This window comes from Muntiacus reevesi, chromosome 10, assembly GCF_963930625.1.
Source record: "Muntiacus reevesi chromosome 10, mMunRee1.1, whole genome shotgun sequence".
NCBI classification, from domain to species: Eukaryota; Metazoa; Chordata; class Mammalia; order Artiodactyla; family Cervidae; genus Muntiacus; species Muntiacus reevesi.
This window is the reverse complement of record NC_089258.1, coordinates 54,642,939-54,667,188: the sequence shown is the minus strand read 5'-3', so window position 1 is coordinate 54,667,188 and position 24,250 is coordinate 54,642,939.

The following is a 24,250-nucleotide window of genomic DNA, read 5'->3' as shown; positions in this document are numbered from 1 at the left end:
GAGCAAACTGACTTAAATGAACTCCTTAAAATGGTGGCTACTCTATAAGATACAAACTTCTATCAATTTCATAATGAAATTCATATATCAAAATGCTTAGTTAAACACCCCATGTTAAAAGAGGAAAAAGCACTTGAAAAACAAGAACTAAGTTATAATGAAGGTCATTTCTTGAAAGCTTTCAAACACTCACAACAAAACAAAACTTCTAAGCCACAATTTTTTTAAAAAAGGAAAGGAAATGGAAATAAAGTAAATGAGAGAAATGGCAAGGTGGGTCCTGTTTTCTTTAGACATTTTATGTTTTCATGTTATTCTTCTATTTTAATTGCCCATAAGATTGTGAATACATCTATGTTCATAAATATTTTATGTCTAATGCTATGCTATCACATCATAATAAATCATTTGATATTTGTGTCTTTGATAGGAATGCTGCCTATATGATAAAAGCATACTTATGAATATCTTTTGGTTTGATGGAAAAAAGGCATGCCATTTTGTAATATAAATTGCTAGTGTTATTGTAACATAGCATAATGATAATGAAGTAAAAAATCTAAAAACTCTGAGAAATATGACCTTTAATTTATCTAGAGTTTTGATTCATTCAGAAAGTTCATCTTATTGCTAAATAATACAATTTTGCCTTTAAAGCATTAGAAATAGTTTTCTATCAAAACTTATGAGTAAAGAGTCTGAATGTTTCAGACAGGATTATTTTAACAAATAATTATTCAAATAAAACTGTGAAGCAAAAAAAAAAAAAAACAACTGTGAAGCACTGTTTCTCATCCTTAGCACTATTGACATTTTGGGCTGGATAATTCATTGTTGAGGAGCTATTTGGGAATCCTAGGACATGTAGCCCTTTGTGAATTCTGGACATTGAGTATACCCTTGGGGTACATAATTACCTCTTTGAGGGAATTACTGCTTTAAAGAAATATCCTAAAATAATTGCACTTTATGTTCTTTATCCAAACTTGGTTAAATTATCCTAAAATTGAGTAGTTTTTGATATTCAAGAGTGTATGTTAATAGAACAAAGTTTCAATTACCTTTTTTAGAGTTTTCAATTGAATAAACATTTGTCACCTGTATTGAGGCTGAAATTGTTACTTGTCAACATGCATTAATTTACATTTATATTCTGTACACACATAGATTTTTCTTAAGTCTAAGGATGTGTAATCATTTTCATGGATGTTCTTCATATGCAATTATTTTTATCAATCTCCCTAACCAAATCAATATGATCTTTTCATGTAAGTCAATAGAATACATAGAAATAAGTCTTGAAGGTAGGCATTTCTGGAATTATTCAAAAATTATAGTTCTCTTGAAAAATGAATGCCTAATCTAGTGTATCTCGAAAGTATAGTCCAAGAATCTGATCTCATCTGGCCTCGGCCTGCAGTGACTTGAAGCAGGGCTTCAGTTGCTAGCCAGAGACTGAGGTCAGGCCGTGGCAATGAGAGAGTGGAATCCTAGCCACTGGATCACCAGAGACAGAAAACAATTTCCACAAAAATAGAAAGTAGTGAAACTAGTAAAGTGTTTACTGGAAGGAAAAGAGTACAGAAAGTGTGGATAAACACAGGGGTGGACTTAAACAGAGTCATGCTCTTGCAGTAGTTTAAATCACTTATAGGGGGCATAATTTAACATTTTACAAATCCCCAACCCAGGTACATATGTAAAATGTCATTAGCACCTCTTCCACAGTGGGCCACCTCTTTATTTTTTAAATTAATTTATTTTAATTGGAGGATAATTATTTTACAATATTGTGATGGTTTTTTGCTGTACATCAACCTGAATTGGCCACAGGTATACACGTAGAAATCATTTGGGGAAAAAGAAGTTTGCTTCTTCTTGAATCAACATTTGTTAAGTCACCTTAAACAATGCTATTCTATAGGTAGCAACCTATTGAATTTTTCTCACTTATCTTTCATTTAGAGTTGGAGATTCATGAAAGTTTCTCTAGTAATAATTAACCTCAATTAATTTTCTGAATGGTTTTCTTTCTAGTGAGTAAGAAATAAATGATTTTTATGAAGAAAATATTGTATCTTTTCATCATCACATTTAAAGGATCTTACATCACAGATCCTGCTTGTTATGTTTAAACATGTGTCTACTTTATACATAACGCATACTAAACATTTGCCAAGAGATGAGCCCTCACAATCAAATTTTATAAGATCTGTATAAATTAGAATGTTACACAACAAAATAAACATTTATTGGAAAAAAACATAGCACTCAGGAACATTTTTCTGAATCAAATAAATTTTAAAAATTGCTAATCCCATTTTTCCTTAAAAGGGAATGACCTATGTGAGTTTAAATTGGCAAATTGTTTTTAAGAGGCATGAAGTTTCTGGATAATGTCCAAAGGCACATGTTTGTAGTCATTTTCTAATAATTCTTAAAGATTTTTGATAAACCTATAAAATAACCATCCGTTCATGGAATAGTTGCTGAAAAATAATTCTTATAATTATATGGAGATGGTAACTAAATTACAGTGGATTTACCAACCACATAATCCATCAGATGACCAAAATATCAACTTTAAAATAATTACTCTAAGCTTACACCTTCTAAAATTAGTTTTGTTTTGTTTTTTTTAGTTGCTGATAAATGAAACTATTGAAAATTGCTATTGCTTACATAGTGCAGTTGATAAAGAATCTGCCTGCAGTGCAGGAGATCCGGGTTCTATCCCTGGGTTGGGAAGATCCCCTGGCGAAGGAAATGACAACCCACTCCAGTATCCTTGCCTGGAAATTCTCATGGACAGAGGAGCCTGGTGGGCTGCAGTCCACGGGGTCACAGAATTGGGCATGACTGAGTGACTAACACTTACTTACTTAGAATTCCATAGTATGCTATTTTATGTCACAAAATTAAATATTTTTAAAAGGAAGTAACACGCAAATAAGTAGAAGCACATAAATCAAGGAGGAGTATAAAAAGGCCTTCAGAGATTATTCATTTTACAATGTTTGTCAACCATTAAGGAACAAATCCTTTTTATCATGTAGATCCTTCTTAGTGTATATTTTATAATTATTAGAACATTTTAAATTTGTTAATATAAAATTTTATCTTCTGCAAAAAAAAGACATGACAAATGAAACCTTCATTTGAATTTTCCACTTGAAAAATCTTTCTTTCAGAAGAGCAGAATGTTATAACGTAGCCCTGAGTCAAATCAGAATTGTTCGACTACATGTATACTATTCTATAAGCAAGCAAATCAAATAAGAGCAATTATTCGTTTGTATTTTTCAGCAGGACAAATCAGCTCTAGGCAACAAATGCTGGTTTTGTAGAAAGTCATAATCAAAATGATCTATAACAGTTCTGCCAATGTGTATGTCAACGTACTCTCTGAGTTCATACATGCTTCCACAATTTAATAAGAACCCAAATTAAAGTTCCCAAATTAAAGATTCCTAGAAGAGATGGTAATATGATTTTGCCAAAAATTTTGACTCTTGTTTCAAATTGAGTCACTGCTAAATGGGAGATTAATCATCTAGGAAGGGGTTGTCAAGCCTGATCTGAATGGGCCAGACTGTAAATATTTTAGGTTTTACAGAGCACACACTTTCTGTTCTAACCACTCAACTCTGAAGGTGTAGTCAACAGAGCTGCTGCAGACCGTGTAAGCGGTAAATATGACTGCATTCCTGTCAAACTTTATTTAGGGACAATGAAATTTGAATTTGTGTAATTTTCACATGTCACCATTTTACTTTTTTGAGTTTTATCAATCATATAAAAGTGTAAAAAAAACCCTCTTAGCTCATGAGCTCCATAAAAACAGGAAATGGGCAGGTTTGACCTGGGGCTTGTAGTTTGCTGACTCTCTATCTAGGAAATTATGCTAATTATTTTATGAGTATTTGATAAATATAATGTTTATTATGGCAATGAAGAGAAAGAGGATTAAAATGATGATCATGATAATGACTGAGAAAGTAACTGGAGAGAACATTATAATCAATCCAATGCATTTATAATTTACCATAACAAGTTCAAATTACTTGACTTCATGCTAGAATTTCCTGATTTTTTTTTGTGATGGTACTTTAATTCTCCATAGAACTCCACCTTTTCCTTAGATAAAAGAGGACATTACTATTTCTGCATCAAATAGAAACAAACACCATCACTCACAATCATCATCTATCCACTTACCAAGATATTGCAGCAGAAATTATTTTATATGTCATATTTGTTCCACAAGTTTCAATCATATTTTTTCTATTCAGTGAATTCTTTTCCACTGAAAGTCGAATACGAATTGCCAATAAATATAATTAATTACATTTTCTAAGCTGCCACTGTTTCTAATATATATGCTGTTGTGTTCAGTTGCTCATTGTGTCTGGCTCTTTGCGAACTTATGGACCATAGCCAGCCAAGCTCCTCTGTCCATAGGATTTTCCAGGCAAGAATACTGGAATGGGTGGTCATTTTCTTCTCCAGGGAATCTTCCCAAACCAGGGAACAAAGCCATGTGTCCTGGGTCTTCTGCATTGGCAGGCGGATTCTTTACCACTGAACCACCTGGGAAGCCCTCTATATATTGTGATAATCACAGCTATCTGTGATTATGCCATAAATTCCAACAAGTAACAATATCTTCCCTGTTGTTATTCAGTTGCTAAGTCGTGTCCGACTCTTTGCAACCCCATGAACTGAAGCACACCAGGCTTCCATGACCTTTACTCTCACCCAGGGTTTGCTCAAAATCATATCTATTGAGTCACTGATGCCATCTCATCCTCTGTTGTCCCCTTCTCCTCTTGCCCATCCCTGCTTTGATTCAAACACCATGGGAAAATTAAAAGCTACCCAAGAATTTTGCACCATTTCCAGTCATGTCTGTTCTCCATCTTCTGTCCTTGATTAATAATTGATTCAATTTGCAAAACCCACTAGTAAAGAAAAAGCTTTAATGATGGGGTGAAAATGCAGATAATTTTGCCATAGTAACCTGATGAGTTTTGATGCTGTGGAAAAAGACACAAGGGTCTTTGTTCCCCCCTTGCTTCTCACTTCAGAATTAAGGAAGCTGGATTTCAGCTCAAGTTAAACTCTTAGCTCTGTCATTAGCTGGACCTAAAGTAAAGCTGACCTGCTTGCCTAAGGCAAAACAGTCCTCCCAAATCAACTGCCACTAGGATGGAGTCTGCAAAGCATGGCAGATTTGACTCAAGCTGACCCTTCCTAATGGAGAATGATGCATTAAACATCAATGCCCCAAGAAACAATCTGGAATGTGGAGAGAAGGAGCGAAGGAAATCCAGGTGATGCTGAAATGAATACATGTCTACTCAAGACACTTTGAATCACTCATAATACATTCAAATAATTATCCTGCGCTGTACTATGCTTGGTAGTGAAGGAGAGAGCGTTTAGGATCAGAGTCTAATTCTGCTACTAACTACCCACTAGACCAGAGGATATTTCACTTTCACATCACTTCAGAATGACCTTGGAGGAATTTTCAAACTGTGTGCTCTTACAGGATGGTGAAAAAACCTCACAGCGACCTCTGATACTAACTGGCAGGGCCTGTATGTCTCATGTGTGGTAGGAAATAATAATTTCTTATGAGAATTCAAGATTATCCAATGATCCCAAGTAGATCACTTGGGATCCCAAGGCCACCATCAAAGTGGTCACTAGAACTTATCTGCTAACAATGAAATTAAGATATTATTAGGAAGAATCATAATACCCTAGAAGTATTTCTTGAATTGATATTTAAGGTGATGGATGACATATTCTAAATGTCACCAATATATTGGACAGTTAGACTCAGGTTTTAAATACAAACCCTACGCACTAGAGAACGTATTATGCACTTTAAAACAGACAACATCCAACCATCTCCCCAAACCTAGAAACACAGCATATATACCAAATACTTAGGAATACTTGACAGGAGGCAGCATGCAATTGAAAATATTTTGAGAAATAATTTATAGACTGTGAAGATTCTCTCAAGCATAATTGGGAGTGAAGAGTATTGTAAAATTGCCATAATATGGTTTGGGTATTAAAACAGTTTTTTAGGTGTTATCTTAGAATGATGTATGTATTTTCAGATATATAAAGGTAGCAGAATATGGATGTGGGAAGAAGAAGACTACTTTAAAATCAGGCTTCCAAATGATCATTTTTTCTGGTAATCCATTATTAATGATGGATAAAATAAATTTCTGTTTTGTTTCCACAGGGAATTGTGGCATGCAAATGACCAGTGCTCGCCCCATCGTGCAGGAAACTAGTAACCTAACGGCCCACGCGCGACTGCAAATGACCAGTGCTTGCCCCATCGTGCAGGAAACCAGTGACCTAACGGCCCACACGCGACTGCACATTTGTTTACGTTGGACCTCATTCCTAAATGTCATGACTCCAGCCTGCCATTTACTTTACATGGCAGTTAGGAGAGGTGATTCATCTCCCTGCATGAACACATTTTTTATTTTAGCCATCAATAACCATGACAATGATAATATACTGTGAGACCAATAACGATGACGTTTGCTTCCAACTAGCTTAGTATAATTGAGAGTAAAAATGTAAAGATCAATACAACTGTGAACTCTTGCCTTGACTAAGCAACTGATAATATAGAAATGTTTAGAGTTATTTGGTTAAATTAGGGACAACTAAATTAATTATGAATGATACAGAGAAGAATTATTAATACCCAAATGGTTATTCAGTGTGTGTATATATTTATACATAATGCATATCTTTCTATAGGTATACACACATATATATTTACATACAGACATATAATGGAAGAAGAAAATCAAAGAATGTATAATAATCTACATGGGTCGAAACTTCCGGTAAAGAAGGCAGTAAAATGTCAGACGAGATAATCATCAACCACATGGTGCATCATCACACACTGGTGAATCATAAGAAATAACAGCTCATTGGTCAAACTTGCCATATCCTACTTATCATCAAACTTCTTGGTAGTGACCAGGAAGCCTCACTTCCTTCCATGAAGCTATAAAATGACTTCTGAAATTGAACTGATTAAAAATTTTAGGGCACACATCCTACTATCATAACCATAATGGATCCAACTTAGGAGAAAGTGAACTACAAATAATATATACTTCCAAAGGTATAAAATTAATTCTCTGTTAACAGTGGGAAATTATCCAGTTGCAGTCTATTAAATTCAACATAGATATACCTAAGTGACTAGATTAGTAGAAATAAAGGGAATTAGGGAGAATATTTAGAAATTTTATTAGCAATTTAAAAACAATAACATGGTGAGTGAAAAGTGTCATGTATTAAGATGAATAATTATGGCATATTTAATTGGCAAATTATTTTTAATCTTAGTTTTGGGATCCTTTTGTTTCCATCCAGTAATTAATTATAATAGGTTTCTAAGTGTACAGGTAGAGATTTTTGAGGGGCGGAAAGGGAGATCTTTTGTTGGTGGCTTTTGACTTTTGGTTTTACTGAATTATGCTCAGAAAATATTGATTATAGGTCTCTATGTTTTGGAATTTGTTAGTTTGTCTTGATTAGTTCATGAGTAGTTTGACTTTTTTTCATGGAATAAGAAAAAGACATATTCTCTGTAGGCATGATGATGTCTAAGAGTTTTAAGACCACAGACCCTAGAGCCAGACCAGCTGGGTTAGGTCTGGTTCTATGATTCTCTGTTTGGTAGCCCTGAACAAGCTACCTGTCCAATCAATGCCTCAGTTTCCTCATTGTTAGAAGACTATTATGAAGGACTGTATGAATTAATATGTCAAACTCTGGAATAACACCTAGCATATAGGAATCATGATATGATAGTTTATTGAATATCTATAATTTTTCTCATCTACTATATATCTATACACACATAAATCTGCTGACTATACTGTCTTATACAAATCCTTGCTTTATTGCACTCAACTTAATGACAGTGCTCAAAATTTTACACACCAAGTCGCCATTATCATTTGGTTTTATCCAACTGTACTTCTGGGACAGTTTGCATTACGCGTGCCACAGCTATGTTGCTTGGTACAGACATGTTTACAATTCTTCACCTTCTTGTGAATACAAAGTTTTCTACGTCCATAAATACCCCATTTGTTCTGTTTAATGATTATAACACTGAATTTCACTTCAGATGGTACTGATAAAGCACTCCCACTTCCTCTTTGTTTTACATTTACTAGGCTCATCTTATGATAATATTTTCAAACATCACAAAATCATTTTAGATATGCTCTTTACAAGCAGTTGGACTTGTCTTTCATTCCAACCCAGAAGTTTCTGGCTCTCCGTTGGAACATTAACACTACCATTTATTATCACATGACTGATTTGATCCCATTCCTTTCTTGAGTCAACTATTAGCTAATATTATACATTACTTGGTTTTCTCATTTGCCTCATTCTTTATTTTTCCAGGTTCATCAGCTTTCTTTTAATTCATTTTTTATTCTCTATCTACCTACCCCAAGAAATGAAAATTCTACAAGGCACCTTAATATGCAGTGGACTCTAGATAGAGTCCACTAAAAAGTCTAAGTAAACTGTATTGTGAATATTTAAAAGTTGCTGATAGAGTGAAAGTGAAGTCGCTCAGTCGTGTTCAACTCTTTGTGACCCCATGGACTGTAGCCCACCAGGCTCCTCCGTCCATGGGATTTTCCAGGCAAGAATACTGGAGGGGGGTGCCATTTCCTTCTCCAGGGGATCTTCCCGGCTCAGGGATCGAACCCAGGTCTCCCACATTGCAGGCAGATGCTTTAACCTCTGAGCCACCAGGGAGCTTTATATCAAAGAAAGAAAGTTAAACAATTGTTGCAAGCTTTGAGCTTTTTCTTTTCTTTAATGTGTTTCCTAAAATAGATATTTGGTAGAAAACATGTTTTTCTTTTCTTTTTTTTTTTTTTTCTTCTTCTTCTCCTCTAAGAGGTGGCTCAACTGTGTCTGACTCTTTGAGACCCCATGGACTATAGCACGCCAGGCCTCCCTGTCCATCACCAACTCCTGAAGTTTACTCAAACTCATGTCCATCGAGTCAGTGATGCTCTCCAACCATCTCATCCTTTGTCGTCCCCTTCTCCTCCCACCTTCAATCTTTCCCAGGATCAGAGTCTTTTCCAATGAGTCATTTCTACGCATCAGGTGGCCAAAGTATTGGAGCTTCAGCTTCAACATCAGTCCTTTCAATGAACAGTCAGGACTCATCTCCTTTAGGATGGACTGGCTGGATCTCCTGGCAGCCCAGGGGACTCTCAACACCACAGTTTGAAAGCATCAATTCTTCGGCTCTCAGCTTTCTTTATAGTCCAACTCTCACATCCATACATGACCACTGGAAAAACCATAGCCTTGACTAGACGGACCTTTGCTGGTAAAGTAATGTCTCTGCTTTTTAATATGTTGTCTAGGTTGGTCATAACTTTCCTTCCAAGGAGTAAGCGTCTTTGAATTGATAAAGAATCTGCCTGCCAGTTCAGGAGACACAGGAGATGTGCCAACTCAGGAGACGCAGGGAAGATCCCCTGCAGCAGGAAATGGCAGCTCAGTCCAGTGTTCTTGCCTGGAGCATTTCATGGAGAGGAGCCTGGAGGGCTACAGCCCACGGGGTCGCCAAGAGTTGGACACAGCCTAGCAACTGAGCTGAGCTGCGATTCGTCAGGCTCAGCCGTGTCCAACTCTTGGCGACCCTGTGGAGTCTAGCCTGCCAGGCTCCTCTGTCCACAGGGATTCTCCAGGCAAGAATAAAGGGGTGGGTAGCTGTTTCCTTCTCCAAGGGATCTTCCTGACCCAGGAATAGAACCAGGGTCTCCTGCATTGCAGGCAGATTCTTTACCAGCTGAGCTACCAGGGAAGAGCATAGCGACTGAGCACACATTCACAAAACAGGTATTTGCTGTCGTTGTCACTGTTTAAATTTACTTCTTTAAGAGCGAAATTCCAGAGAGGGGCGTTTTTTCACAAACCACTAACAGGAAGAAACAGAACTTTACATCCCTAAATGCAATCTTGCTGAGACCAGAGCTAGGTACTGGCTTTTAGTAACTTTTCTGACTAATGATAACATGAGGCAGGCTGGCTGTAATATATTTACAAGGCTGCACTTAGCTCAAAGTTGGGCATACAAACTTGTAGTGACTCTTATTTATTCATCTATTCTGTTCCTTTAGGTGCAATTATCCAGTAAACACACCATCTTAACAGAGCTTAAGAAGCTAATTAGTACAGGCCCTTTGGAAAAACTCACACATTTTGGTCCTTCCGGTGATTTTAGGAGGTTGCTACTCTACTAGAAGTTCCCAGGCTGAGGAATTGGAAATCTTTCCAAAAATTCATAAATGGCTCTGATTTGCGTTTTCTCTTCACATTATCTATGAACTGTGTGACCCCGTGGACTGGTCCATGAAATTCTCTAGGCCAGAATACTGGAGTGGGTAGCCATTCCCTTCTCCAGGGGATCTTCCTAACCCAGTGATTGAACCCAGGTCTGCATTGCAGGCGGATTCTTTACCACCTGAGCCACCAGGGAAGCCCAGATACATTTAAGAAGTTAAGTACTTCAGTGGATAGAGATTCTTGTTAAGCTGGGAAGGCTCCTGCCCCTGCCCAAAAGAGATACAAAAATACTTTAAAGTGTCCTCACACTTCTGGGTCTTCTGTTTTTTAATCCAATATAATGCCCCCAAGGAGCTCATTGGGAGGTAAATGAATGCAACAGATTCTCACTAGGCGTTTTTATTTAAGTCCATCTACTGTCAGTGCTGAAGAACACTCAAGAAGTGAGCTGGGGAGCAGCAGTGAAAGCAGTAGAGAGCTGTCAGCGGCGCAGTTTGTCACTGTTTCACCAAGAAAAGGCAGACTGTCACAATAAACAGCATTCATTCCTTTCCTATCTGTGGCTAAGGGCTGGCAAAGGGGAGGTGTCACTGGTCGTAATTGTAGAACACATAAATAATAATAGTAGCTTGCAAATCATAGATCAAAGCAAATAGAGGGAGTTGGCAGTGATGAAGGCAAGAAAATAGATGCTTCCAGCACCAGCTAATTTACTACTCTTTTAAAAAACTGTTTCTCCTTCCTCACAGTTAAAGTGGAATGATTTTGTTTGCCTCTTCAGCTTCAGGTTAAGAAAGATGGAACTTCTAAGTCATAGATCTTATGAATTAATTTAGGTATATAAGTATGTGGTGACTTTTTTTATTTCCTTCAAGAGGTAAATATTTTATACCAAGGGGGAAAGGAGGGATAAACTGGGAGATTGGGACTGACATATACATACTACTACATATAAGAGAGATAACTGTATAGCACAGAGAACTCTACCCAATATTCTGTAATGACCTGGGAGTGAAGTGTTAGCTGCTCAGTCGTGTCTGACTCTTCACTACCCCATGGTCTGTCCATGGGATTCTCCAGGCAAGAATACTGGAGTGGTTTCTGTTCCCTTCTCCAGGGATCTTCCCAACCCAGGGATTGAACCCCAGTATTCTGCATTGCAGGCAGATTATTTATCATCTGAGCTACCAGGGAAGCCCACTGGGTAAAGAATCTAAAAAACAGTGGAGATATATATATATATGTATAACTGATTCACTTTTCTACTCATCTGAAATGAACATGGCATTGTAAATCAACTAGATTCCCATAAAAAGTAATTTAAAATTCATAAATCTTAACTTTTACTAACTGGATGTACAAGGTAAACCTTCTGCTTAACTCTAAGCTTTCTTGTTCTGAGATCACTAGCTAGTAAAGTACACATGGAGTCTACTGAGGTTTCTCCGAGAGGAAAATTGATGTTAGAAACTAAGAATTCCTAGGTTATATCACACCTGGACCATCTGATCTCAGCAGAGGTAAGATGCCCAACACCTTGCAAATTGCAGACTCGGATGACACCTTTTCTATTGGACTCCCCCAAACATGAGAAATATGACAGGATGCAATGTTAAAATTGAGCTTGTGTGTTACAGACCCTATGGGCCACCTTCTCAGCCCTCCAACCTATGGAAACACAATGGGAGAATTCCCGGAGGATGATAGAGGCTGAGAACCTCTCCCCATGTTATTACAATGTGGAAAGGTTTCTCATTTACTGCTGGTGAAAAGTGTCTACTGTGGCTTCTAATAAAAACCTGTGAAGCCACATGGGTGTAAAGTAAAAATTTTTTTTTTCTTTCAGCTTTTCAAGAAACTGGTGACAATGCTAAGTTCACTGTTTCTGCTTCGGGTGTGAAGTATTTCACCCTATTTGTGATGGCGGGTTTATATCTGTGCTGTAACCTATTCTTCCAGTCATGTAATTGGAACTTGATTTCACACGTGGACGGGCCTTCCTCTTTTTGGATGGCGGACGACTGCACCAAACAGGAAACATGATGAACTCCATATGTGTAGCTAGTGTGTGAGTACGAGCGTTTCCACGTGGGTCAGCAAGGATGAGTGGTGCTTCCCCAAGGAGGGTAGGCTTTGTTATAATGCGGAGACTGACCATACCCAGAGCAGAGGAGCATAGCAGAGTCGGCAGTCCTGAGCATGAGAGGGGAAAGCCCCAGGCGGGAACTATAACCTGGAGTTTGCTGTGAAGACATCGTGGCCATCAGCATTTGAGTCGTCAGGTTGCAAACTTTGCTGGTTGTTATCCCCGACATTTGCTTCTGGACAGCAGTTTTGACAGTTGCACTGCTCACAGCAAACTGCCACCGTCGTTTGTTCTGCTTCAGTGCCACTCGACTGTCACAGCCTGTCATGAGGCAAGAAAGCTCCAGACCTAACCCCACCCGACAGGGTTTAATCATTCCTATTACTCCTGTTGCCTGCACAGGCCACCCTGAAACACCCAGCAGGCAATTTTACCCTTCCTACAGCACTTGCTTCTTAGGCTTTCATTATTATTTTTTTTTAAAAGAGTGATGAACTATATATATATATATATATATATATATATATATATATATATATATATATTCTTTTTTTTTTTTTTAATAAAATCAGAGAATTTTATCTATTTGCTAAAGAAGTAATCTTGAAATATATCATTTAGGAACCAAATCCAAATGAAACTGTCTTTCCCTCTCCCTCTTCAAACTGTAGCTGCTTTCCTCCTTATTTATGCTGCTGGAAAGAAGACAGGGAGGATGTCTTTTGTTTCACCAGGAGAACTAGGCAGAAGAAAACCAGTTATTTCTTTTTTTAAAAAAAAATGTTATTGTTGTATAGTTGCTTTCCAGTACTGTGTTAGTCTCTGCTGCAGCATGAGCAAAATGAATCAGCTGTATGTTTGTATGCATCCCTCCTTTTTGTGGATTTCCTTCTCACTTAAGTCACCACAGAGCGCTGAGCAGCGTTCCCTGTGCTGTTCTGTAGGTTCTCATTAGGCATCTATTTTATACACAGAAGAGTGTATATATTTCAATCCCCGTTTCCCGATTCAGCCCACCTTCCATCCTCCCCTTAGTGTCCACACTTTGTTCTCTTACATCTATCTCTATTTCTGCTTTGCAGATAGGTTCATCTGTACCATTTTTCTACATTCCACATATATGCATTAATATATGATGCCTGTTTTCCTCTTTCTGACTTATTTCACTCTTGACTAGAGAAAGCATATGGGGAAAGCTATTAGTTACTCCTTCCCCAACCTCTCCTTCGTTTGGGAGACCCTTACGCCCATCGACCCTTTTTTCCTGATCTAAGCTCCTCGCCTTGATCGGGGCCAACTCCTCTGGTATAGAAGTACTCGCTGAGGAGTAGCTAGATTTGGTGTATCATCATGTATTTCCCAAGAAAGGTCTCAACTGCAGCTGATGGGCTGATAAACACCAGAGATGACAACTGATCTGCTTTTCACTCAGTCAAGTAAGAGCTTGCACAATATTTCTCCACCACAAAGGAGAGAAATTCAGGCAGTCTTGCCAACACTACTAGCATCAGAGTCATCCATCAGACCTGGATTGACCACGTGCATTCAGATTCTGTAGTCTATCCTCACAACAGTCCTCATGGGACCAGTGGGGCAGGGGAGAACCTCACAAAGTTTAGGGTGACAGAGTTTTGGGTGTTGATGTCACTGGGCCGCAGATGCTGGAGTATCTCTTTTGGAATGCACGTTTGGGTTAAAAGTTGTTGGATTTTGGCCACATATGCTGATAATGATTGTAAATATTTGGTCTGATTTCTGAATGGCCACTTCAACTTTTTATGTTTAGATTCAAGCCATCTGGCATTGTCTATGTTCTCAATTTTTTTTTTTTTTAATTGGTTGACTCAGACTTCTTACTATTCAACAACATGATTGATGACCAGAACAATCTGAGTTCCTTTCCTAGAATCATATTATACTGGGAAAATTACTTCTTCATTTATATTTTATTGACTTTTTTACAGAACATGATAAAAAAGGAAAGAATCTCCATGAAACTAATATTTTCAAAAAATAAGAAAGGTCACAATAAAGCAAACTAATGAGCTGAATGCAAATAACTGCAAAGAACTGGGCATAAGATTAGGATGAACTGTTTTTTTCTCCCTTTTAATTAACATCAGAATAAAAAGCAAGGAACATAACCTGGTGTCTGGGATGTGGGGAAATGCCAAGGACATCGTCACCCTAATTTACTGGCACCTGAACAGTAGAATTTTCCAAACAACTGTCAGGGAGCTGCACCTGGAATCTGAGGCAGGAGAAACCAGGAAGCACACACTGGCAACCAGAGTATACTGAGGTTTCACCTGAGATTGCACTCGCTAAAATCTAACAAAATACACAACCTTGACAGTCCCTTTGGAGAAGTAACAAACACCAAGAGTACAGTAATCCTTTGGGCCATATACATGAACAAGTCAGTTTTCTGGGACTGTAAGTAAGATTAATGAAAAGCCTTACCTAATAATGGGAGAAACGTGTCAGCCCTGGATTGCTATGGGACAAGTAGAAATTCTTTACAATGATCCAATTATGAAACGCAATCTTGACTGTAATCATGTTTGCCTGCCATCCGTGGTCCTGAAGAATCTGGTCCTGCTTACCTTCCCATCTTTTACTTTACTTTAACCATCTCTCAATCACAAGCCTCATGTTCTACCCAGATTGAAGACGGGCTTAGTAATTATTAAACTCATTTGATAAATTCCCATGGTGATTCCTTTGTTAACCACTTCCTTTCAGAATGTCCTTCCTTTCTTTACTACTTGAAATATTATTCATCATCTTTTTTTTATTCATCATCTTTTGACAGTAGATTTCACAATCTTTCTTATCCATGAAATGTTCTTTCCTTTCTCTACCCAAATACATTCTCTCCTTACTGAAGCTTGTTATTTGTACTTTTCTTACAAAATTGGCTTACTTTGCATAAATCTTCTCTCTAGTGTATTATAAGCAAATTGAGAGCAAGACTACAATTTTTACATGTGTGTGCATGCTTATCTCAATACACATATATGCAAATTACTGAATCAACAGAACACATTACTTGCAAATGGTAGGCATTCAATAAAATAATAAAATGCTATCGCTTGTATTTTGTTAAAGTTAGCACAGAAAATTCAAGTTTGCTCTTGTCTAATATACTATTGTGATTGTTGGTCATTGGATTGAAGATTTGTGATCAGTAAACTGATTTACGGCTTTAAGGATAGCTTCAACATCTGCCACCATAACTACGTCTATAAAAGTGTTTTACAAGGAATATACTTGTCAATTTTATACGGCTGCTTCCTTTTCTCACATCGTTTCACTACATAAATGAATCAAGCCTCATTAAACCCCCAAATTCCATTAGCTGAAGAGCATTCCTGGGTGTTGCCTGCTGGCCAAGGAGCCCCAGGCCATTATTTTGATGAACACATAAGTAACACAAGCCACAGCAAGACAGTAGATGCTGGAGTGGCAACTGCTATGCCCAAAACAGATGTCCTTTTCATTACAGGGGAACAGAATGCAAAAGCAAGAAGTCAAGAGATACCTGGAGTAACAGGCAAATTTGACCTTGGAGTACAGAATGAAGCAGGGTAAAGGCTAATAGAGTTTTGCCAAGAGAATGCACTGGTCATGGCAAACACCCTGTTCCAAAAACACAAGAGAAGATCTACACATGGAAATCACAAGATGGTCAATACTGAAATCAGATTGATTATATTCCTTGCAGCCAAAGATAGACAAGCTCTATATAGTCAGCAAAAACAAGACCGGGAGCTGACTGTGGCTCAGATCATGAACTCCTCAATGCCAAACGCAGACTTAAATTGAACAATGTAGGGAAAACCACTAGACCATTCAGGTATGACCTAAATCAAATCCCTTACGGTGGATACAGAGGAAGTGAGAAATAGATTCAATGGATTAGATCTGATAGACAGTGCCTGAAGAACTATGGATAGAGGTTTGTAATATTGTACAGGAAGCAGGGATCAAGACCATCCCCAAGAAAAGGCAATGCAAAAAGGCAAAATGGTTGTCTGATGAGGCCTTAAAAATAGCTGTGAAAAGAAGAGAAGCAAAAGGCAAAGGAGAAAAGGAAAGATATACCCATTTGAATGCAGAGTTCCAATTGAATGCAGAGTTCCAAAGAATAGCCAGGAGAGATAAGAAAGCCTCCCCCAGTGATCAATGCAAAGAAATAGAGGAAAACAATAGAATAGGAAAGACTAGCGATCACAAGAAAATTAGAGATACCTAGGCAATATTTCATGCAAAGATGGGCATGATAAAGGACAGAAATGGTATGGACCTAACAAAAGCGGAAGACATTAAGAAGAGGTGGCAAGAATACACAAAAGAACTATACAAAAAAGATCTTCAGGACTCAGATAATCACAATGGTGTGATCACTCACCTAGAGCCAGACATCCTGGAATGCGAAGTCAAGTGGACCTTAGGAAGCATCACTATGAACAAAGCTAGTGGAGGTGATGGAATTCCAGTTGAGCTATTTCAAATCCTGAACGATGATGCTGTGAAAGTGCTGCACTCAATATGCCAGCAAATTTGGAAAACTCAGCAGTGGCCACAGGACTGGAAAAGGTCAGTTTTCATTCCAATCCCAATGAAAGGCAATGCCAAAGAACGCTCAAACTACTGCACAATTGCACTCATTTCACATGCTAGCAAAGTAATGCTCAAAACTCTCTCAGACAGGCTTCAACATGAACCATGAATTTCCAGATGTTCAAGCTGGATTTAGAAAAGGCAGAGGAGCCAGAGATCAAATTGCCAACACCTGATGGATCATCGAAAAAGAAAGAGAATTCCAGAAAAACATCTACTTCTGCTTTATTGACTATACCAAAGCTGCTGACTATGTGGATCACAATAAACTCTGGAAAATTCTGAAAGAGATGAGAATACCAGACCACCTGACACACCTCCTGAGAAATTGGTATGCAGGTCAGGAAGCAACGGTTAGAACTGAACATGAACAACACACTGGTTTCAAATCGGAAAAGGAGTACGTCAAGGCTGTATATTATCACCCTGCTTATTTAACTTATATGCAGAGTACATCATGAGAAACGCCAGACTGATAGAAGCACAAGCTAGAATGAAGATTGCTGGGAGAAATATCAACAACCTTAGATATGCAGATGACACCCCCATTATGTCAGAAAGCGAAGAACTAAAGAGCCTCTTGATGAAAATCAAAGAGGACAGTGAAAATGTTGGTTTAAAACTCAACATTCAGAAAACTAAGATCATGGCATCTGGTCACATCACTTCACGGGAAATAGATGGGGAAGCAATGGAAACAGTGACAGACTTTATTTCTGGGGGCTCTAAAATCACTGCAGATGGTGACTGCAGCCATGAAATTAAAAGATGCTTGCTCCTTGGAAGAAAAGTTATAACCAATCTAGACAGCATATTAAAAAACAGAGACATAACTTTGCCAACACAGAGCTGTCTAGACAAGGCTATTGTTTTTCTAGTAGTCATGTATGGATGTGAGAGTTGGACTATAAAGAAAGCTGAGTGACAAAGAATTGATGCTTTTGAACTGTGGTGTTGGAGAAGACTCTTGAGAGTCCCTTGGACTGCAAGGAGATCAAACCAGTCCATCCTAAAGGAAATCAGTCCTGAATATTCATTGGAAGGACTGATGCTGAAGCTGAAACTCCAATACTTTGGCCACCTGATGCAAAGATGTGACTCACTGGAAAAGACCCTGATGCTCGGAAAGATTGAAGGCTGGAGGAGAAGGGGATGACAGAGGATGAAATGGTTGGATGGCCTCACCGACTCAATGGACATGAGTTTGAGTAAGTTCCCGGAGTTGGCGATGGACAGGGAGGCCTGGTGTGCTGCAGTCCATGGGGTCACAGAGTCTGACAGGATTGAGCAACTGATCTGGACAAACAGATAGGTAACACCGCACCCCCTTGGTACCTCGTGATGGTATGACAGGCAAGTGTATTTCTAAATCTCTCAGCCCTCTGCCTGTTCAAGGTCAAAACCAAAACTCCATGAAAATAATAACTAGTGCCTAAAATGTTGCTTTCTGGGACATACCATTGTGGAATATGCTACTTATAGCATGACCCACAGCATCATTTCAACAGAGTCTGTTTGCTGCCGATTGCAAAGGAAGTCAGCCTGAGTCATCTACAAGTGTTCTGCAGGTAAGAAAGTGGCTTCCACCCAAGCCCCAACCTGTACAAATACTTTTGTATATGAACTCAGGATAAATCCATCTTTTTTCTCATTTTTGTAAAACAACTGTGGTATTATCCAAAAATGGCTGACTGTTAACTAGACAACTAGCCAGATCTATAACGCTCCATGTGGGCTCTGTCTGTTGCCTCTCCATCTGTCCAGGCTGCTGCCTGCTTGTTTTGAATGATGGAGAGTTGGGAGGGGGATCCAAGAGAGAAGGAGTCAATGGCAGAGGTTGCCTCTGCTCTCACTTTCATGGGGGAGATATTATTCTCTTTTATGCTTTGACAGTGGCCTCTTATATAGGATTCCAATCACTCCTCGCTTTTTTTTTTTATAAATTTATTCATTTTAATCGGAGGATAATTACTTTACAATATTGTAGTGGTTTTGCCATACATTGCCATGAATCAGCCACGTGTGTACATGTGTTCCCCATCCTGAACCCCCCTCCCTCCTCCGTCCCCATCCCATCCCTCAGGGTCATCCCAGTGCACCAGCCCTGAGCACCCTGGCTCATGCATCGAACCTGGACTGGCGATCTATTTCACATGTGCTAATATACATGTTTCAATGCCATTTCCCAAATCATCCCACCCTCGCCCTCTCCCACAGAGTCCAAAAGGCTGTTCTATATGTCTGTGTCTCTTTTGCTGTCTCACATATACACTCCTCACTTTCAAAGGATCCCTGTGTGAAGAACACCCAACCTAGGAGTTTGCAGAGGGCCAGGTGCACATGCTTACCTTCAAGTGTCCCAACGCTAGTTGTACACAGATATATTTTAGTTTTTTTCTGTCCTTTGTGTCTTATTTTTTTACACTTCAAAACTTGGGATTCTTATTTCCTTTCAACAGATAGTGTAACATTATTAAGCAGAAAAATGCACTTACACATGAATTGGATCACATACTTCCGCATCAGATGTTAGCTTTCGGCTCTGAACTCTCAATCTCCATCATGTGAGTGGCAGCAGGTAAAGGTTTTAAACTCTTTCCAGCAGATGGAATGAGTCTTGACAGTTATTAAATTACCACTGAGCTATTTTTAGTTTCTTATTTTTTTAGTATTCTTTTTTTTAACTTGGTTATATATTGCATGTGATGATTTTTAAAAGATGCGATTTTTTTTTTTCCTATTTTGGAAGCAAAAACAGAAATTTCTAGCAACTGTTGACTTTATTTTTTCATAATTTTACTCTCTGTTCTAGGCTGTCTATACAGCAGGGGTTTGAGAAGATAAAACTGGGGTGTGTTGCTCATAATTCACACTCGAAAAAAATTAAACGATGTCATTGTAGTGTGAGATAATAAGTATTATTTTCTGTACTTTGGTCTTGATTGGTACCTACATTCTACTTTAAATCCAAATGTAGTAACAAGGAATTCAACAACTTGTATGATGAATGACCTTGTCAGAAATGAGGACTTGTGTCTGCTGAGCTGCTACAATGGAGTGAATTATAGTTGGGTACAGCCTGAGATTGGAAATATCCAAACAAATTGCCTAAATAGGAAAGAAATTAGGAATATGTGTCCAGGCTGCTGCTTTTAAGCCAAAGACTTTAAAAACAGCAACTTTGGTGAAACAAATTGAAACAAAAGGCAGGAAAATCATGTTTGGAATGATACAGGAGTCCAGTTGATGGATTAAAAAAAACACATAGACACACCTAAGCAGATACACTAACACTTGAACATGAATGTTATGGTGCTGACTTTGGGTCTTCTTTTCTATCTGACCTTTATTCACAGGTCAACATTTTGTATTTTTTTATCCCAAATGATCATGACAGTAGTACTGAATCAAAACTCTCAACCCCACTGCAGCATACAGTGTGTGACTCTAATTAAGCTAATGGAAGGAAACCAATCTTGGGTGAAGGAAAAAGTAGGATCATGCTTCACGGCTATGATCACAGGGTCCTTTCTGTAGACTTGACTGTCAGTCTTTGGTGTGACGAGGCTGGGGCTCATGGTTGTTACTTAGCCAGGGCTTATTTCTGCTGCTTTGCTTTTGAATATGTGAAATGGATTCTGGAGCAGAATGGAAGGTCATAACAATATATAAGGAGAGAGTTCTAAGAATGGAAAGTGGAAGAAACTTAACAGTCCTGGATCACAGACTGGGAAAATGTCAGATTTTTTAAGAAGAGCTTTGTGATGACTGAATTCCATATTTAAAAAAATTTTCTGACTCTTAAGTTCTGCAGAAGACACTATGATTCACTGAAAATAACTTTTTTTCAAATCATGGTCTTGTGTTAGAAGATTGGACCTGCCTCTTAATTACTGAAGATCTCTATAAACCTGTATTTCTTAATCCAGAAATTAGTACCAATCCTTCAGAGTTATTGTTAATATTGATAGAATTATGCTGAATACTTAGTATCAATCTTTCCATAAAATTCATGCTAATAATTTATCCTAATAAACATAAGCCTATAAAAAGTGATTTTTATCTCTCTATTGAGTGATATGACCAATTAACAATTAGGCATGGTTGGGCTTCCCAGGTGACACTAGTGGTAAGGAGCCTGCCTGCGAATGTTGGAGACGTAAGAGATGCTGATTCAACCCCTGGATCAGGATGATCCCTTGAAAGAGAAAATGGCAGCCCACTCCAGTATTCTTGCCTGGAGAATCCCAGAGACAGAGGAGCCTGCTGGACAGGCCATAGGGTTGCAAAGAGTCAGTCACAACTGAAGTGACTTAGCATGTGTGCACATAGACCCAACCAACAACCAACCTGTGAAAAGATTTCTTTTACAACTTTCTACATTCTAAAATATCTTAAAGTAATTATGTCTCTGTAGAAGTTAATAGGACCTAAATCAAGGACACACTAGTATAAAAATTAAAACAAAATAACTGGTAATGCTTTTATAAAAATGCATGGGTGTTTTTTATTTAGCCTTGTTACATACTGACCTTGTTCCAGGCCAACAGCATAATTTTATATCATGGTTTTCTAAGGATAATTCTACAAGTTTCTGTTAAACTTTCTAAAAAGTACCTGTTATGTGAGTTGTTCAAAACTGACACAATAAATCATGGAGAAGTCAAAGAGAGTTATAGTCTCCCACTCCCTGAGAATTTTGGAGTAAAATCCTACTGAACTATAAGTTTGGAAAAGGATCTACTGGGAGCCACTGAGTAGAAAAGTCAACCATGCCTAATTCAGTGAAACAGAAACAAGTAAAAAGTGCTAAAAATGGTTTTATTTAGTTGTTGTGGTAGACCCATGGATCTAATACAACTTATAGAATGGGTAAATCCATTAAGTATTAAAAATAAATTTTCTTTGGTTTTCCCACCTTTTTCATCATTTAAGACACATATTAGCCACCAAATAAGACATGATTCATTCTTGCATAAAGAACTCATCATTCTCCCTTTTCTCTGAGTTCTTCTAACCTCTGACCATGACATTTGTGTGTTTGCAAATGACCTTTCAGTAGCTAAGGACTGTCATAGCAACACCTAGCTCAAGTTTCAGGGCTGGAAACTTTCTCATATGCATAAAACCATTTTTTTTTCTTTTATCTCATTTCATCCCTGTTTTCTGTTATGAATGAGAGCAAATCTACAGCCTAAATCTATCACTTCAGCAAAGAGACCAACTGATGGATTAATACCTGATAACTGGGTTCTGTGTCACTGACTTGCTGCTGCTAAGTCACTTCAGTCGTGTCTGACCCTGTGCGACCCCATAGATGGCAGCCCACCAGGCTCCCCCGTCCCTGAGATTCTCCAGGCAAGAACACTGGAGTGGGTTGCCATTTCCTTCTCCAATGCATGAAAGGGACAAGGGAAAGTGAAATCGCTCAGTCGTGTCCAACTCTTCACGACCCCATGGACTGCAGCCTACCAGGCTCCTCTGTCCATGGGATTTTCCAGGCAAGAGTACTGGAGTGGGCTGCCATTGCCTTCTCCACACTGACTCGGGAGAGGTTTAATTTTAATAAGGGAATATTCAAGACTAAGCACTAATCCAGAATTGTAAATAATTAATGGTCTTATCATAAGACATTGAGACACATTTTGGGCAGGTGGGTGTTTCTATAAATCCTTTAAATATATTTTATACTTGATCTGTTGTGTTAAGTTTTCTTTGGTTCCCCCACTTCTAGAAAGAGGTCAACTTTGGTGACAAAATGTATTACTTTAAAGGAGACCCTGAGACAAAACTAATGGTCCCAGGTTGTAATGTATAACTTTTATCTTATGATATTCACAAAAAAAGTCAAACTTGTTAATACATTGCTATCTTAAAAGTATACAATCTTGGCAATGAAAGCAAAAAACTATAATAACTTTAAAAAGAAATCATCTTTTGAAACACTGCTAGTCAGAGTGCTCTGCAGATAAAAAGCAAGTAGACTTTCTCTTTATTACAATCACATACTCACCCTCAAACATTTTTCTCTTGAATGGACAAAAATGAATTTTCCTTTTTTTTTAAAAGCAGTATTTCAAACAATGTGTTTTATTGTGATAAGAGATCTGTTTTAATGTCTTTACAAAAGGACTTTCAAAATGGTATGTTATGGGGGGAAAGTTTTAGGATTACAAATCCCACTGATTTGAAAAGGACCCAAAATTCTGTAAAATTGTTCCACTCTTTGCCAAGTTCTTTCAGGAAGATACATGTTTTTCTGGAGGGTTTCTGTTAAGAGTTATTTGTTAGCTAGCATTGCTTTGTGAAGGAAAAATAAAGCCTAAAAGGACTCCTCTTAAAATTTCTCAAAATTTAGCTCTGACCACTTTTCCCTAATCATAGGGAGAAAAGTCAATGTATCATCTTCCCAGGAATCTCCTATATAAAAATACTGGTTAGACAGTAATCAACTATGAAGCTAACTTTGCTGTCTTTTCCTGCTATATTTTTACCCCCAAATAAATGCTTTCCTTTAGGCTTTTGATCTTTCAGCATTGTAGTTGAGGTCCTCTAACATAGAATTTAAGAAATATATCCAACCTACACTTCTCATTTTGCCAAGTCATTTGAAAAATATTTTAGAATATATTCTACAATGTTCTAGGTTTAAATTACTGTGTAATAATTTATGCACGGTGTATGCAGTGACACCTGGCCCTCAGCCTTTTGTCTAACAATACAGTAGACAAGAATTATTACTCCATAATTCACACCCTGTCATGTCTTATTGCTTAATTAAAGCACAACCTTCCTCTACATGACAAGCAATTGGACTGTTAACATTATAGATGATTATCCAACCTAGCATATTTTATTTTTACAACTTACTCATTTTATGAAATGAGGATGCTCACTTTAGGTACACCTACCTCTGAAAATATGAAAAATCTGTTTCTTTACTTACCTTTTGGCTCTTGTACAAATTGCCACTCACAAAAACATAGGCAAAATATCAGATGTTTTGAATTAGCAATTTAAATACTGAAATAGTCCAATATCTATCAAGCAAATTAATGAGTGAATTTGATGGCTTCTGAGTATAATAGTTTCTTTTCTCTGTTCTATTTTTTTGTTTGTCCCCTTTTTGGCCACCCCTCACAG